The sequence below is a fragment of the Sander lucioperca genome, chromosome 13 (assembly GCF_008315115.2).
Source record: "Sander lucioperca isolate FBNREF2018 chromosome 13, SLUC_FBN_1.2, whole genome shotgun sequence".
Classification (NCBI taxonomy): domain Eukaryota; kingdom Metazoa; phylum Chordata; class Actinopteri; order Perciformes; family Percidae; genus Sander; species Sander lucioperca.
In genome coordinates, this window is record NC_050185.1 from 3,378,352 (window position 1) to 3,396,795 (window position 18,444).

Consider the following 18,444-nt stretch of genomic DNA (forward strand, 5'->3'; position numbering starts at 1 on the left):
TGCAAGAGGGGTCACACACCCCGAGGCCAACAACGGGATGTTTTTCGATAAACTAAGATTTCCTGTTGTCCACCGAGGTGCCAACGGATGCTTTTATTGGAGCCAAGTTTACGTTATGTGCTAGGAGGGAACTTCCCCTCTGCTGTTCAGAGTGAAGGTGAAGCAGCAACGGTGCTTTTCATGTCTGAGCTGCTCGTTGGCTTCTCAAAACAAAGTCGGCCAGCCTCAGCAGGGGCTATTCTGCACACTGACCACTGCAAGTTAGTCAGTCTATGTCTGGATTTGAATGAGCAGCTGCCTGCATCCAAATGCAGAAATTACTACTAAAGTTGTGCTGTCAGGTTGTTGGAGTTTGCAGCTGGTGGATGGACACACTGACACGTTTATCTGGAAATCCTAAAGTCTGGTCAGGTGTTTGGGCATCTCATCGTCACCCCAGCAGTGAGGTCGGTGTGGTAAAGTTTGGTCACAGGTCACACAGGACACGATGGGTCTCAGTTCATCTCAGTGATCTAATGAGTCTCTTAGATTTTGCACCAACAGCTGGTAAATCTAAAGTGTAAACACGATTTTTGGAATTAAATGTATCATTTTTAGTTTAGTAGTAGTAGTAGTAGTAGTAGTAGTAGTAGTAGTAGTAGCTAGTAGTTGTAGTAGTAGGCTAGTAGTAGTGGTAGTTGTAGTAGTCTTCCTCTCTCATTGAAATATCCAGAATCTATTAATATACAAGTTTCCACCTCACATTTGTGTAATTTGCTTACTGCAGTGGATCCCAATTTTACTTTCAGACATACCCACCAAGGTTTTTCCTGCAGTAAGGAATTTTTAGAGGTTTTAGCCAGCGCCAGTGTTGTAGTCAAGACAACCTAAACCAAGACATCACCAGACCAGCGTGTATTGAGACAAGACAAGACCAAGACCAGACCAAACAACTTAAACATACAGTATACAACTAGCTAATATGTATGGCTAATATTCGCTAAATCCCTTTGGGTGAGGGGCGAATTGATTTCTGGAGAGTTTTGGTACAAAGGCAGATTGATAACTTTAGCTAGCTAGCTTTGCTAGTGTCACTTACACTTCCCTTTCTTTATGCTTCCTTACTTAGTGCAGATCAAAAATGTAGATGGTCCCAGCTGTGTCGGTTAGCGCTACATTGCAGAATTTAAACACTGCTGTGTGTTATCTTTTAGATGTTGTTTTGCAAATAATCTCTTTAAAAAAATATAATAAATCAAATGTAATAAATCAAATGTTATTATCGACGATTTGGCTGACATCTCCCAGACAGCCAGAGCTTCTTCTCCTCTCACCTACATTCACTTTGGGGGAGCGTGTTAAGGGGGCGGGGAACGGGGGTCAACAGTTACACATTTCAAACTAGAAATGAGTCCAGTTATTGGTTGGTTGCATTTGAAGCAGGAAGTTTTACATCCAATCACAGTAATGATGTTAACACAAAAATCAGACAATTTAGTGAAATATCTGCAGTTGAGGTCTTGACCGGTCTTGAAATAAAATCCTGAGTCCTCTTCATCTGAGACCGAGACAATACTGAGTAAAAATGTGGTTGATTCCAAGACAAGGCCGAGACCGTCAAAAAGTGGTCTCAAGACAGAGACATATCTCAAGTACTACAACACTGGCCAGCACCAAAGAACAATCACCAGTGCCAAAATTCTAAGAATTGAGAATACTGTTGAACAAGCAGAACATAAACTTGAATACTAGCGCTAACATCAGTTTTACCGTCCATAGTCAGGCTGTACCGGACTCTCTCTGTGATTTTAACGGTAGTATTTATGTTTTTTAATTTTAATAGTTTTGTTAATTGGGGTTTCATTTACTCAAGCATCATAAACATTTGTGTTTATTAAATTGTCAGAAATAACAGGAAAATGCATAGATTTCTGTCAAATAAGGTAACACAGACTCAATGTCTTTACTGTATGCAGAGCGATCATGCTTACTGTTGTGTGTAGTCGTATCCCCCCCCCCCCCCCCTCCCCAAAGGCCCATTCTGAGTCACGAAAACCCCTGCCCACCCCTTTTAGATGAACTCAAGTACCCCTTCATCAACACCACACCCATCAGGTTCCAAATGTGTTCATTTATCATTAACTAGATATTATTGAACACTATTGACACAATTTAACAATATTTTACAATATTGTTAGAGTATTTTCCCATACAATTAAACTGTCAATGTTTAGGTCCGTTTGGTTAAGTTAGCATTTGTATTATTGGTGGCAGAAGCTACACGTTTAGCTATTTTAACTGTTTAGCCAGTAGCTAACTATTTCAACAGCATATTCATTACATTTAACTCTTTCAGACACTTACTTGTCCATTACTTTTAGTTAGCTACTTGATTATTTTAAACTACTTTTTAAGCATTTATTACTTTTAGCTAACTGTTTAAATTTCTCTGCCCGCTTGTTAACTACTTTGTTAACTACTTTTCACGCAATTGCAACACATCAGCTTACTCAATATATGGATATATTTTTTTCATTTTCTAATCAAATTGTTATTTAAATCTTTTGAAATTACTTGAGCTAGACCACAATATTTCCATCTACCCCCTGGTAACTGCAAAAGTACCCCCTAGGGTACTACGTAGTAGTACTGCTGTTTGATAATCACTAGCACCTAATTGGTTCCCAAACATAGATTGTAAAATATTTTTCAATTTCTACAAAAGTTTCAATCATCCTTAGCTATTTCTTCAAGCTGTTTACCTGTTATCGTCAATAGATCTCAGATATCGCTGACCTTGGACTGCACTGTGCACTTGTTTTTATTTTGAATAAGTTCCACGAATTTGTGGAACAGGAAGAACCTTAAGTGAAGTTGGCATCAACTGAATGTTACATTTGGCAGTGTGGCTTTTGAGTCATATGTATATCTCAGAGTATTATCAGACATCCTTTCATATAGCAGACTGCAAGCAGATGTCGAGTCGCTGTTTTCCAGGTATCCCAGGCAGGGATCCCCATCTGACTGACCTGGGCAGGTAGGACTGGGGGCCAAACTCTTGGAGGTTTCCCTCGATCAAGCTGTTGAAGGTGGAACAGCCCACAGAATCACAATGCAATCCCTGGGAAGCACTCCCCTGCTTCCTCTCATTAACACAGCTCTGCAATGGAAAATCCATCTGGCTCTATTCACTGTTTGTTTTCGGAAGCAAGCCGTGCCCTGTCTTTGTTCACACTGTCATGCACTTTTGGTGGTTCCAATCTTTTCTGTTTGTTTACTCCTCATGCAGTATATATGTAGGTATATAAGTATATATAAAAGTACTCTCTTGTCTCAGGTCAGTTCTGAGCACCGGGGCTTGTTTAGTCTAGACCAGGTAGCGCCAGTCAATGCGTCTATGCCAATAACTCAGGCAAAGGGACTCATATGCTAGCTGAATGAAATATTGAGCTGATATTGACCATTTTAAAGCAGACGTCAGCCAGTTAGCGCTGTCCACTGTAAACTTTGGTGGATTTCTGAGGACTATGGTTAACTGCTCCTCAGATCTCTGCAGGGTAAATCCAGACAGCTAGCTAGACTATCTGTCCAATCGGAGTTTTCTGTTGCACGACTAAAACAACTTTTCAACGTACACATGTTCAACCAAAACAAGTTCCTTCCTGAGGCTATTTTGCAGCGGCACCGTGGCTTAGCGATGATGATTGTGATTTGGTTTAAAGAAATGCCAATAAACCAGAGCGCGTTTTTCTCCCATCTCAGAATGCTATGTGGACTAGCGAGACCCTCCTCTGCAGTGCTGTGGAGGAAGGTCTGGCAAAGCGAGACTAACCACATTGTAACTTACCAAAGAAATTCTCATTTTGATAATGCTCAGATAAATTAAAGTGTCCCTCAACAGCACTAACCCTAATTATGGGGAACACTCAACCATGCCGTGTTTTTGGAACTTTCTTAGTTTAAATTTAATGAATTTAAAAGGGGGTTATTGAACTACATTATCAAATTGAGGTCCAGTCAGGGCCAGTGGCAGCTTCATCAGACATCTAACATATGTTATTCACTTAGTCTGGGTGGTTGAGGTGTGGCCCTGTCTGCCAGCAGAACAGGTCATTATATGAGGTAATGAGCCGCTCTGACATGACCCTTCAGGGCAGGATTCAATAGAGAGAACCTCCTGTCCTCTCCCATGTCCAGTGTACACTGTCTGTCAGGATGGCTGCCCACTTTAACCAAAACAATGGTGCACTTCGTCACTCCTGATGGGATATCCTGATTTATGTTATCTGAGTGTATCCATCAAGTGGATCTTTATTTAGCGATGAGGAGGTGCAAGGCCCTGGCTGCCAGTGCCTACTCAACTCCAGATCAGACCCAACAGACACGCCAACCTGTTTGTTTCGTTATAAACAGTCACATTCAATCATCGCTCTCAGGCCTTGGCCACAGACAGAGCGCAGGAAGTTCACCTTTGTTCATAGCAGAGACTGCAATCTAAAATAAACTTTGACAATATCTTAAATAATTTTTCGTTCTTAGAATGCATCAGCAAAACAAGCCTTTATTTCTTTAAATGTCGATACGTTTGATTTGTGCTAAAAGTTATCCAGGGTGGATATAAATATTTTTGCTCAGGTCTTCGCTGGCCTGATGCCACTTACACTGTAAACATCCCAACCTGTTGAGTTATTTGTTTTCCTTTGTTTAAACTATTTTGACGTGTAGATAATAGTGAGAAAAAAACAGGGGGAGGCTTTGTTGCTCCTGAATGTCTGTATTTATGCGAGCACATCCCCTGGCCTCACAGACCTGGCCTCATTACAGCAGGATGCTCAGCATCAACGCCAATCAACCAATGAGACAGCGGTAAAGAAGAGTATAGAACTCTAAACTCCAGATGGTGATCATCATAAAAGAAGCAAACCAAGGAACTTAGAATCAGAGAAATCCATCACTTTGCTTTTCTAGCCGTGCGTGGCTCTAAGGAGGGCAGTGTTGGTCCGTCAGTCTGCCTGTCTGTCTGTGGGTGCATGGTGGATGGATTACCATGAGGTCGCCTACACATAATCCGCGGCCAAACCGCGAGGTACGGCACAGAGCAGGAACGTTCTGGAATTGGTTGCGCCTTGAAAGGTCAGCGGCAATTAGGTCAATGTTGAAATAATTTGAACTTTGAGCGCGGCGCCAAGGGTAGCGGTGCGCGGCGCCAAGGGTAGCAGTGCGCGGCGCACCGCTACCGTGAAATAATTTTAACTTTGAGCGCGGCGGCAAGGGTAGCGATGCGCGGTGCCAAGGGTAGCGGTGCGCGGCGCCAAGGGTAGCGCTGCGCCTAGTTGGGCAGCACCGCTCTCCCCATAGGAAAACAATGGAACTGCCAGCGCAGAGCAGTTTTACCGCGGATCATGTGTGTTAACATTTTGTGATAGGGAGGAGCACGACCTGGGTTAGGGTTAGTGCGAAAGGGTTAAAGTGAAATATCTTGAGTATTCTTTGATGGATTGCCATGTAAAGTGGTATAGATACAGTATACATGTCCCAATCAGGATGAACTTTGATGTCCCTTCACTTGATTTATGGCCAAATGCTAACACGCTCAACAGTGCCTGAAATGGGCCAATACTCACCAGTACTGAGTACCCGCACTTGATTTTTGTCCACATGAGTACTCTTACTTCTGATCGTTTTTGACAGTATTATTAATAGGCTGATATATAGACGGTATATAAAGTCTTTGGCTGATATTTATACCAAATTAGGCTATATATCATGATTTATTGGGAAAAACAATTATATGTAAAATCAGACATTCCGCACCCCCATAAAGCCCGGTGGAATGATCATTTGTTTCATAAGCACATTTTCAGACACTGCAACTTTTCAACTGTAAGATTGGCAGTCTAATCAGGCTCCATCGTTGACTATTCGGGTTTAGCCCTACAAGATATACGGATAAATATAAATATATCCAAGACATGTAATGATCATTTCATGCAACTGCTGAATTATGGTACTTTTTGGCACTTTTTTTTGGTCCAATTCAGGCGCTGATGCTAAACAAAGACTGTAAACATGGTAAACTTTATATTATACCTGCTTGGCATCAGCATGTTAGCATTGCCATTGTGAGCATTTTATCTTTCTGATGTTAGCATTTAGCTTAAAGCACCACTGTGCCTACTTATAGTCTCACAGAGCAGCTGGCATGGCTGTAGACTGAAATTATTTTACATGTTGCAATGATGTTAACGCTACATTTTTAACCCACAGAGATTCATATTTACCCCAAAAATAGTTGCCAAGTTGAACAGGTACAGACCATTACATGGAGGTACAGTACCCTCCATGATATTCATGTTAGCAGTCTGTTTTTCCTCAGTATAGCCTCTTCTCATTGGCGACTGCATTTTGTACAGCTCCCACAATAACTTCCACAAAAACAAGAGGGTAAAAATAGATGAGAGGCAAAAGAAAGAGGAGAGAGTGGGGATGACAGTGAGTGACTGTGCTGTCAGATCTTTTCATGGAAAACAGGGTGGACAAGCGGACATCCTTAAAGGCTGTGTATTTGTGAGGGAAGTGCATGGCCTGTCCTAGAGGCCTCACCTTTACTCTCTGAGAGGACTTTCTGTTGTTGTAACCACTAACACAAACATGGGCATAGTTGCCTCTAACAAAAAAAAAGGGTCAAGAGCCAATATTTTGATATGCTTACCACTGCTTTATGCTACCAAATGTGAAAAATTCAAACATTTGGATTATTATAAAGTCTGTCTTGTTGTGCTGTCCTGTTCTGTTCACTACAATCACAGCTCACTCCGAACAAATGCATGGATCTGTCAATCAATAGATCAATCAAGGACTTCTTGTTGTTTACACTTGAAAGTGTTCCTGAATATTTTCCTGATGACGTTTATGCGTCTGCCAATGTTTGTGGCAGGGAACAAAGGTGATGCACCGTTTGTCCAATTAGGAGTAGCTCCGGTATTGGTGTTGAAGCCTCCCTCGTGTTCTTTTGTCACGATCTCCACCACCTGCCAGCAAGTTGTCCGTTCCTACAGTTAACAACAAATTTATTGGCCCAGGCCAATTGCAAGAACGGAAACTGCTTTGCATGGCAAGAAATAAGTCTTGAGTTAAACAATGGTTCCTCTTGTGAAATATTGCAACAAGGTCTCACCTTTGGCTCCTTGTGCCTTCTCCCCCGGCTTATTTACGTAAGCAGGTTGTGTTCTGTACCCCCACCAGGAAGAGGTGTTGCAGGAAACCCAAATCTGCGGTAGGATTTAGAGTGAACTTTACGTTAGACCCCAAAAGTGAGCTTATCTGATCTCTCAAGCAGGTGAAAGAAAGGGTAAACACAAGTGTGACCTGTGCCCCAGAACCCTCAAGGAGCCACAGATTCACTTTACTGGATTTGATTGGACGCCGTGTTGTTTCCTCATTGTTCAGACAGAGGCTATGCTGACCTACAGTCTAACCTGCCTATTGTGTTTTGATTCCAGCAATACCAATTATCACTAAGCTGCTTCTAGACGCCCATTAAACGCTCAACAGCAACAGTTTATGACATCATAAACAGCATCATGAAGATTAGATGAATGTACCGGAAGAAATCATTGACACACTGTTGAACAATATGTACTGTTCCTAATGGCACAGATGTCTATCATGCTACCTAGAGTTATAACCTGTGGAAAAGACGACATTTTGGATTTAGGTAAAAGATTAAGGTAAAAATCTTTATATATTTCAGAATATAAGATATTCATTTCTTTTTAATTTTGATCCCAGTGGTGAGAGAAGTATCATTTACTTCGATAAAGGTTGTAATACCAGTTTACAAACACACTCATTTTCAACAAATTAACTAAAATTATTGTTAAGGAGGGTTCCGTTTTAGAGGTTGATTGCCATCGTCATGGGGCAACGGTCAGAATGCATTAGTGAGCCACAGAGAAGTTCAGTCCATTCAACAGAAGATTTATTTAACAAAAGGGGGTGAGGCAAATGATAATGGATAGCATAACAGACACACATGGGTTGGAGAATCTGGGAAGAAACAAATAGAAATTAGAACTTAACATAGTCAATATTCTTTTTTTTTTAAAGATTATTTTTGGGGGCTTTTTCCCTTTATTACAAGTGACAGTGGATAGACATGAAACAAAAGCCAATCAGTGGTGAGGTACAGGAAGTGAGGTAGGTGTGGAAAGCAAGTGCCAAAATAAGAAAAGAAAAAATTAGGGATCTTTAGTACAAGTATCAAAAGTAGCACTAGGCATCATGCTGAATGTCTCCATTATATACTGTATATTACAGTGCTGTATTATTATCATAGGCGTAATTTAAAGCTGGGATGGGGGGGGGGTTACAACCCCCATAATCAAAACTGGCCAGTGCAACCCACCCAAAAAAAAAAAAACTATAATAATTCCTAATACATAAATAAAGACATTTGCACCATAAATTGATGCAGACAAATTCACCAGAATGCAGAAAATGATGTGTTTGATGCTTACAATTTCATATTTTGCTCAAAAGTGGAGATCTCAACCTATCATTTACCAATCTTATAAACTAGAGGTTCCCAACCCCTTGTATCACTTGCTAAAAAGCTGCAAAGAAAACGTGTCAAAAACTGAATAATAACAAAATCACTTTCTAGCCTTTTATAGGCTATTTGTGCAGTAATTACTTGAACTTTGGCAGTCTGTGCTGGGATTTTCCTCATTGCCCCTGGTTACACCCCCGACAACAATATATTGATTTTGAACTTTTTGAAATTATGTAAAAGTCTGGTTAGTTTGATTATTCCGAGCCCAGATCCTCAGCAACTCTTGAGTTCCAATAAAAATATGATTCTCAAACAGACAATTCTTTAAAACATGTTAGAAATGTACTGATAAACATTAAATGAAGTACACAAAAATGATTTCTTGTGGCTGACAGTACAAAAGAAACTCTTATATCAGGAGTAGCAGAGTGTATTAGTGTAAGGCGTTTGAGCTTTCCAAGTGAGATGTGCCAGGATACATACTGTAATGCTACTTCTGCTACCTGATGCAACTTTTTAACAACAATTTTCATGTGAGTATTATTCATAACCAGTTCCAGACATCACAGTCTTTTCTTTGTAGTTCATTTTTATGTGGGTGAAAATAAATAAAAGAGAATCCATAGAAACATTCGTCTTGCCATCCAGATAAGTTCAAACAATGCTCTAAACACCACCAAGCAAATGAGGTTATGACTGCAACATGATGTTTCAGCAGCTTCTCTCACCCCCTCATGACCCCATCCATCCTTCATCAGCAGAGGGCTAAAGTTTGAGCCTAATGAGTCCACATCCTCTCTGCCCTGCTGCTGACGGTGTGACACAAACGTGCCCTCACGCACTTAACAATTGGTCCATTTGACCTTTGACGCATTGACCTACTCATCTATTTCACACCCATCGGTGCATCTGTACGAGCACGCCATGCGTTCTCCTGTCTGCGTCACACAGCAGGTCATAAGCATTGGCTGGTGTGGATCATGAAACCAGCTGAGGGCCACTTGGGCACATACTGGCTCATTCTAACCCAGGAGGTGTTTACTGTTAAATAGAAGCTCAGTAGTGAAACCTGCAGGCTAGCAGAGGTATAGCATAACAAGGTAGGAACACTATACTGTAGTACAGTGGTTTTCAAAGCGGGGTCCGTGGACCCCCAGGGGTCCTTGAGGGGGTTCCCCAGCAAAAATGGGGAATCATTTATTTTCACTATAATTTCATCCATAAGTAACACAGTGACAGAAAGTATGACTGTTTTGGTCATAAAACATCTGGGATGAAATTATATCAAATGGGGGTCCATGGTCTAATTTGTGTCAGTTGACGTGAAAAAAACGAGCCCACAAAGTAATGTATCCAACTTGAAGAATCCAAAGTATATTTGCTGATTACCTTTAGGCATATAATCAAATACTGTATGTATGACCTGATCCATAATGATTAATAGTATATACCTTTTACTTTTGTACACTTTTACCAATCCAGACAACAATGGTTAGTGGCATCAGTTACACATTGCCACCCTCTGGTGACTTTTGTTTGGCATTACAAGACCAAACTACTCAGACCAGGATGAGTCTATTTTAAAAAGCACCTTTCAAACACAGAGGTCAGAGATTCAAAGTGCCTTACGTAAGGCCAAGAAATACATTAGAAACATTTAAAAACGCAAAATAAATAATTTAAATGAGATAAATAATATTAATACAAATGTAATAAAATATGAATTGATAATAATAGCTTATAAATTCAGTTACAGTGCAGTAATAAATTGTAAGTTGCCCTACATTCATTAACCCAATTAACATCTCCGTGATTGTTCTTACTTGTCCCCATAAACCCGATGAAAAAGTGTTCATTCCTGTTCCAGAGTCCAACTGCATCAATTTTTTTTGTATTTGTTTATTTGTCAGGGACAATGCAGCGCACATTATTACATACATAATTATCACAGTCAGACCATAACAATATGTGTAGCTGTGTTGCATAAAAGGTTTCTAGCCAATTGGCTAATTTGCAATCCCAGTCCCTGGTCAAGCCTTTCTAAAAAGATAATCCAAGTATAATTTTTAAAAGAACTACATAGTGTGAGTTACACAATCATGCAGCAGATACATTGTATACTAATATATTACATCAACATTTCACAGAGTTGTGACCACATTACATAAAACAGCACATCACGTAACAACACAAACCCCAAGCACCCGGCCGCTCACACTTGCTCACCTATACCCTAACCATAACCTTGGCAGCCATACACAACAGCCATGCATCTACAAACAACAATGCTATACAAAGAGAAAGCCATCATGTTACACAAATGAACACACATCCAAAGTACTTTTGTTTGAACGGAATCAAAGTTCAGACATTTCTTCTATTTCTTTCCTTAACAGTCAGGTTTTTCTATACCGTTTATACAGAGGTAGCTGTTCCCTATAATCTCTGGTTGTGCCAGGTCATTGTGGGCAATGTTGCAGATCAATGAGCAGGACTATTTCATGGAAATATTAGATTTACGTTAGCTAGCTAAACAAACGGCATAGCTCTAGGGATGGTAATGTTGTAGTGTCAGTCAGTCGGTTTAATCCACATGAAATTTCTCAACAATTATGGAATGGATTTCCATGAAATTTGGTTCAGATATTCATAATCCCCAAATGATAAATCCATCGCCTGACTTTTCCTCTGGTGCCATCAGGTTGACATTTTTGATGTTGAATGAAATGTCTCGACAACTATTAAATAAATTGTCTGGTGCCGACATTCATGTTCCTCTCAGGATGACTTGTAATGACTTTGGTGATCCCTTAACGTTTCTTTTCATCTATCACCGTCATCCGGACAACATTTTATTTTTTCCAGTACCTGGTGCAAAACCATTGATAGTCCCATCAGCCTTAGCTGTACTTTGTGTTTAGTGCTAATCAGAGATGGCAAAAGTACTCACTTCCCATACTCAAGTAGAAGTACAGATACTTGTGTTAAAAATACTCTGGTAAAAGTAGAAGTACTGATTTAACTTCTTTACTCAAGTAAAAGTAACAAAGTTCAGGCTTGGAAATTTACTTTTACTAAGTATAAAAGTAAAAGTAGCCTTGTGAATGACATTTTTTATGCAAAGCTACCTGGACCACACAAATGTTACTAGAGTGCAAGCTGAGAAACTTCAGTGGACATGGAAAAAAGGCTCTTTATATGCCATTGGCTACATTTTAAATGGATGTCTGCCAATAGGCCTAAAACATCACATGTATGATTATTGTGACAGAGACTCCAGGTTAATACGATTCTGACTGAGTAGCAAGATAGGAACTCAATTGTGAGTCTGTGAGAATTCACAGATCCAAATTCTCAAGTTGAAATGGTTGAGAATTCACAAGTTGAAATCATCAATGGAAATACGCAAGTTGAAATCATTGTTGAAATTACACAAGTGGCCATATCTATTCATCACAAACACTCCTGCATGGCATATTTCAGGCAGGGTTTGAACCTGCGTCTTCTAGTCATTGGTCGGTGTCCTTCCCCACTGGACCATCTCCGGGATGATAAACATAAAGAAACTACTTCATCTCCGTCAATCTGCAGACAAACTTAGTTTTGTCTTTTCCTTCTGTTGCCCCCGATCTAACCCTAATATAATGTATTACATTTATCTATTGATAAAATAACCTGAACTTTACTCCACAGATGTGAAGCGACTCCGTGTTGTTGAACCTTAATTGAAATATTGAGTTATTTTTTTCAGAGACTTGATAGCTGAGCTGGAGGAGAAATGCTCCACAGACTCAAGGTTGTGAGCTCAAATCCAACTAGTGCTATTTGTGTTTTCTCTGTTTCACAAAGGAAAGGAGTTTAGCCTGTGCCTGAACTCATTAAATAAACACAGAGGAGGAAATCAGTCTTCCTTTAGGACGAAGAGTAGAAACCCTTTATGAACTCTCCAAACAGGAAGTGACTCATAACTCAGATAAAACCATAGACAGTAAAAGATAAATGATAAAACGGCTCAGAGGATTTTGATCCTGACATGGATGTGACGGAGGCCACGCTGATGTTTTTAACCTGGTCTCCTGCGATATACATACCTCTGGCCACATTTTCTGCAGCGCCACAAACCCACCGGGTAGTACATTCTGCCACAGTTTTGAGAAACAAATGTCCACTGGAGGTGCTAAAGAGAAGAACTGTAATGTGAAATGTGCCCTGAAATGGGTTGTAGTTTGTATTCTGACGGAGTAGCAAGATATGAATTCAATTGTGATTCTGTGAGAATTCACAGATCCAGTTTCTCTTTTTTAATCTTCCCCTTAACATTTAAAAGAATCTACATGTATGTATGTGTGCTCAAATATGGCTTCTGGAAAGAAAATAAAGGATACAATATGAATTGCTAAACAGACATTAATTGAGAAGATCCCCATACTTTTAGAGTTACAACTAACAACAATTAGATGGCAGCAGCGTATAAGAAATGAACTGACGGATGGAGTGCTAATAATAATAAATGTAATATGTCAGGCTCACAATTCTATGGTGAATTCTTGAAAGCCAGCAGTTCGTGGTGTTTCGGTTGGCACAATTTGCAGCACATTCGCCAGGAGTCATTCTTGATAATAACGGTAACTCCACTGAAATTATTTGAAACCAAAGTAACGAGCCAATTTTGTAAAATTTAAGGAGTAGAAAGTACTGATATTCGTATTAAAAATGTAAGGAGTAGAAGTAAAAAGTCGGCACAAAAATAAATAGTAAAGTAAAGTAAAAACATCTGAAAAATCTACTTGAGTACAGTAACAAAGTATTTGTACTTTGTATATGTATATATTTGTATTTGTGCTAACAGGCTAAACTAAGATAATGAACATGGTAAACATTAAACCTCAGCATGTTAGCCTTGTCACTGTGAGCATATTAGCATGTTGGCATTAGCATTTAGCTCAAAGCACTGCTGTGCTTATGTACAGCCTCGTTCGTCAGGTTATTTCCAGAAAATCTATTTACATCAATATTGTGATAAAAAATTGCATATGGAAAATTTTATCCATAGTTCCTACCCCTAACAATCAAATGTCAATCAAAGTGAACCCAAGTGGACGTATAACCCAAGGACTTAATGTAGAATGAGACATTGCACAATACAACTTTCCTGAAGTACTTTGTAGTAACAGACAACATGTATGTACAAACATAACTAGCCTGAGGGCACCAATCTACACATTTTTCTTTGCTCAGTATGGGCTAGCAAGACTTAACTGGTGAATACTCCACCTCCACCCAAGGATGGGATCATTTCTTTGTTCAATTTTCACCACTAAACAAACAATGTATTTTGAACAACTCTGGAGTTTTTTTTGGAATCTTGTTTTATGGGCAGCTGTGGTGTGTCAATAGACCTGATGAAACTCAGAAGATGGCACATATCTACCTCGTCTTACTGTTCTCAGGGAAGAGAGGTGTCTGGAGCCCAATCTGACACTTAGAAACAATCTGGTGCGGTAGCTCCAGAGGTTATGGTGGGCATACTCTGCTTAAGCACGCCGTTGGATGTATGGGGTTGAAGTGAAAGGACAGAAAGCACCAGTTGGCCCTGGGCTACACCCTGTACCCAAAACGATTTCATATTAAAAAGAGTGGAAGATATCCACTTGATTTATCTAACCCAGACTGCATAACTTTGGAATATAGTTGTGCACAGAATAAAGCAACAAGTCCTCCAAAAACCATACAACTATATAGGTAGTTTATTCCTACCTTCTAAAACGACCCATAGGAGCGTTTTATAAATCAGCGCCCCTAGAGGTGGCAGGAAAAACGACCCAAAGGAGCGTTTTCAGTCCTCATATCCAAACCAGAAAATGTAATGGTCGCAGTTTTAAACATGTCGTTAACATTGTGAAATGACTGCAGTTTGGTTACGTTTAGGCACCAAAACTACTTAGTACAGAAAAAGATTATGGGTATCGCCAACTCCCACGGTGAGTAGGTACGCACCCCTAAACACCTGCGTAACTGTGTCTCTCACATTGTGGCTTAACGCTGAGAAAACAGAGCTGAACATGTCCTTGTTATGTTGGATAAACATATTATTGTTACCCTGAACGCTGGAGTAGACTACTGTGCCAGTAGACTACTGTGCCAGCTCATGTCAATGAAATGCATACAAAAACACATTTTAAGCAATACATTACCAAGATATGCATATAAATATATCCAAGACACATGATCATGTCATGCAATTGCAGAATTAGAGTACCGGCACCTTTTTTGGTCCAATTCAGGAACTGGGTTTGGATTAAAATCATATTATGGACCGGTTATGCACATGACGCAGTATACGCAGTTCCAATTGTTCCGTATTGAAAAAAAATAACTAGCCATTTACTTTTATTTACAAACGGGACACGAAACCCGGTCTCCTGGGTGAAAATGCTGTGTTTGTTTGACCCATCCACCACCCCAGCCTTTCTCCTTACTTGAAAGTTGCCGCTCTTACAGAAGAAACAGAGGAGACGCATGAAAACGATCGCTGCATCCGGTGTGAACAGACAGATTGGATTACATGGGCGACGAAATGAAAATGGCTCCACTTCACGGCGCTTCACGGCCAATGTGTCTCTGCCGTGGGTCACCTTAATTCCTGCTTTGCTCTTGTCATAATTACTATGGCCGCTAGAGGGCGCTGCCACTATAAACATTTATGAGTCGTAATTGCGGCATTAAAAAAAAGACTTATGTAGGCCACCAAAAGGAATGGTAAGCAAGAAAAATGTTTTCAATGCTCATAGGCACCTGACTGTTGTTTTAAGACAGACTTGAAAAATTCTTTGAAATCCTTTAAGTCCCAGCGCTAAGCACTGACTTGTGGTGGAAATGCCCAGACATGTCTTACAGGTAGGACCTGATGAACAGACAGGGCAACAACCATAATGCCTCTGCACAGATTTCCATACGTGACCTCAACACAGACAGAAGATACATAGCGGTGGGACTGTGATATGCCATCACAAAACCAATAACAAGCACACACTCACACCAACTGATGTAATGTGTGCATGCCTCTTCTCTTTGTCAACCCCAGAGATGACCTCTGGAAGTCAATAATGGCCATTAGTCTAGAGTACAGGCAGCACATCATGGACAGAGACAATACAAAAGTATGCATGGAAATGTACGGTTTTCAGTGTACTGAGAAGAGGAAAGGGTTAGCATATAAAGCCAATTTTGAGAAGGTGAAGGCTGGATGAACAGTTGCTCTGAACTGATGAAGTTCTTACTTTGTGACACACCTAATACTTATTTCGAAAGATTTTTTCAATCATTAAATCAAGTTTTTGTAAGATTTGATTTCATTACAGACACAGGGTTTAATGTGAGGTAATATCTGTGTCTGCTTAAGTGATTTGCTTTATCTAAAAGTAGAACCTCCGTGGCACCCAAGTAAAGATTGCTCCTCTCCCTGTGCAGGCCACTGCCACACAACCCATCATGAACACCAGATCACTAAGCAGAAAACACTAAAATAAATCCGAGCCTTTGGATGGTGAGGCTCTGCACTTCGGCCATCTTTGGAGAGTGTATGCTAATTTTACGCACAAATCTACGCTGGTAAAACCGGCAGTGGGTTGTGTTGTGTTGGACCTGTAAGCATCTCTGATGTGGCGCATCTCAGCTGCGTCGAACGAAATACAGTTAGACAGATCAGACAGGAAGAGAAGAGATACGGTTTTCAAAATAAAAGTTAGTTTTTTTCGCTTTGAAGAAGTCCATCTGCTGATTTCTTCCCAGGGCCACGGATAGTGATGCCTCTTCCTGCGTGCATTGAGTGAAAGGCAGGTTAACACACAGAAGATAAAAGTGCCCCACATTGGGATATTTAGTGTATTTTTGTGCCCTATATGAATGATATGTTGCATTATGCTTTTACAAGCAATGGAGGACTTCAGACTTCTCCGTCTATTCCACAATGACCCCTTAAGGGAGGAGTATAGCCGTAGACATCAACAACAACGAATAACAACTATATCTTGTGCTTTACATATACAGATGAGCAAACCAGCACACTGATGAATATTCAATAGTTAACCTACTTCAAAGTAGCTATTACAGTATTATCTTAACCAAGTTATAAAGATTGTTTTAGTCTTTGAGTGTGTTGAATACTGCTTGGATCCCATAATAATATGCTTCTCTCGTCTTCAATGCAGCAGAACATTTTTCTTCATTTGTTTGTTTATACATAAAAGAAAGAAATATATATTTGAGGTTATTATGGCGTAACTAGTCTTGCATTGCCAGACCTTCCTCCACAGCGCTGCGGAGGAAGGTCTGGCTAGTCCATACAGCATTCCAGGATGGGATAAAAACGTGCTCTGGTTTATTGGCATTTCTTTAAACCAATCACAGTCGCCTTGGGCAAAATAGCCTCGGGAAGGAACTTTTTTTGGTGGAACATGTGTACGTTCAAAAGATTGGACAGATAGTCTAGCTAGCTGTCTGGATTTACCCTGCAGAGATCTGAGGAGCAGTTAACCATAGTCCTCAGAAATCCTCCAGAGTTTAGAACGCCAACACAAAGAAAGAGGAAGGTGACGGACATCCGGCCGAAAATGAGGCACATCCGGCAGAGTCTTGGTGGCACCGGAACAATCCCGGAAATGAAACATCGCAGATATAGACTATGGCGTACCTGGCCCTGTGGGCTACAGGCCTTTAGTAGTCCAATAGCCATGGTCATGCTTGAGGAGCTCAGACAGCATAAAGCTGCAGTGCATCACTAAATTCACATTTATAGACTAATGTTAAGAGTGGTCATTCATTTTTGTCTTTCCACTGATGGTCCTACTTTTGTCTTGGGCTTCATGTATTTGTTCTACTGTTGACCTATGTTCTGATGTTTTGATGGAGCCCGTATGTGTAGTATTTGAAAAGTGAGACGTTTAAATGGTATGACTTTGTTAGGAGAGGTGTTTCTGTTATTTAGTCTACCCTCACAATAGAATAGAAACAGCTGTCAGTATAACAAGGGTAACATTAGAACCTTAATGAGAGAGGATTTATTACAGATAGACTGCATTATTTTAGCTAGGTGTACCCTGTGGTGGAATGTAACTAAGTACATTTACTCAACTATCCTATCTTGTACTTAAGTACAAATTTAAGGTACTTGTACTTTAGTTGAGGCTTTTCTTTTCATGCCACTTTCTACTTCTACTCGGCTACATTTCAGAGAGAAATATTGTACTTTTTACTCCACTACATTCATCTGACAGCTTTAGTTACTAGTTACTTTACACATTAAGAGTTTTACACGCAAAACACATTTTAAAGTAAACTAGCCAACAATATAACGGCCTACAAGTCCAGCTGAGATGATTAGACCATTAAACACACAACTGTTTGGATCCTTTACACTTTCTACAATGGGAGGGTTTTTCTGCATTGACTACTTTTACTTTTAATACTTTATGTACATTTTCCTGATGATACTTACATACTCTTACTTAAGTATAATTTTAAATGCAATACTTTTACTTGTAACATAGTAGTTTCACAGTGTGGTATTAGTACTTTTACTTAAGTAAAGGATCTGAATACTTAATATAAAACTTAATGAATACTGCTAGTGTTCCTAATAAACTGGCAACTATCCATCCATCCATCCATCCATCTTCTTCCGCTTATCCGGTAACGGGTCGCGGGGGTAGCAGCTCCAACAGGGGACCCCAAACTTCCCTTTCCCGAGCCACATTAACCAGCTCCGACTGGGGGATCCCGAGGCGTTCCCAGGCCAGGTTGGAGATATAATCCCTCCACCTAGTCCTGGGTCTTCCCCGAGGCCTCCTCCCAGCTGGACGTGCCTGGAACACCTCCCTAGGGAGGCGCCCAGGGGGCATCCTTACCAGATG